Source organism: Tenrec ecaudatus, chromosome 16, assembly GCF_050624435.1.
Source record: "Tenrec ecaudatus isolate mTenEca1 chromosome 16, mTenEca1.hap1, whole genome shotgun sequence".
In the NCBI taxonomy this organism is placed as follows: Eukaryota; Metazoa; Chordata; class Mammalia; order Afrosoricida; family Tenrecidae; genus Tenrec; species Tenrec ecaudatus.
Window position 1 is genome coordinate 14,607,617 of NC_134545.1, and position 938 is coordinate 14,608,554.

At 47.7% G+C, this 938-nt stretch overlaps 1 non-coding gene across 1 annotated transcript; it reads right to left on the bottom strand.

Moving 5' to 3' along the window:
• Nucleotides 1-417: 417 nt before the first annotated feature.
• On the bottom strand, nt 418-547 carry LOC142430100 (small nucleolar RNA SNORA38). The gene has a single exon (XR_012780572.1). It is a non-coding gene; the product is annotated as a small nucleolar RNA SNORA38 (small nucleolar RNA).
• Nucleotides 548-938: the final 391 nt, after the last annotated feature.

Genomic DNA, 938 nt, shown 5'->3' on the forward strand with positions numbered 1-938 from the left:
GTCTCACAACTGTCTCACGGGAGTGAGTTGCACTGAGCCATTTGTACTGCTTTATAATTTAATTAACTGTTTATTTCTTATGTTATAAATCTATCTGTATAAATATATATAAACTTATTAGCATTCTGGTTTTGTTTCTTTAGAGAATTCTTTCTAGCACACCAAGTCAGCCTGAGCTTACTGTGATGGTTGGGTAACCCAACATTGCCTGGAAGGCACATGGTCTCACCATTGGGGCAACAGTTACTACTGAGTTCCCATCAAATGACCATGGCCATGGCTGCCCTGGGGTTCCCAGCTCATCAGCCCTGATGATTTCATTGGGTCCTGGGCTGGTGGGGTCCAGGATCTGGTCTCAGAGGACAGATGTGATGGGACCACAAAGGGATGGCCTTGACTCTTCTTTTTTTTTTTTCCCAGTATGGGATGGGGGCGTGGAGACTGTGAGGAGCAAGCTGGCCCCAAACTTCTCCAAATCCAGATTTCTTTGCCTCCAATTCTTATGTGTCCAAGGACAGGGAACCACAGACATGCGTTTGTAGGAGGACAGCCTTGACTCTTCAATGTGAAATGGATACCCCTGCACTGAGGCCCACACCTGTGTTTCTTTTGAGCCTAGATTCAATGAGCTACTGTACAGTCTCCCCTCCCGGGGCCTACTTTCAGACCTCAGCCTGACAGCTTGGACAGGCAGGACAAGGACAAGGAGGGTGGGTGACAGAAACAGAGAGGGAGCGCAAGCCCACCTGTGATGGTGGGCAGAAGCCAAAATGAAGATGGAACTCACCTGAACCCCAACTTTTCCCCAGTCTCCTGGAAATTGATGGATCGATCCATGACTTGCTTGATTATTCTTGTTAGATGCTATCCAGTGAATTTCAATCCAAGGTGGGCCGATATGGCACAACAGACCTAGCCCCATAGGGTTTTCAAGGAAG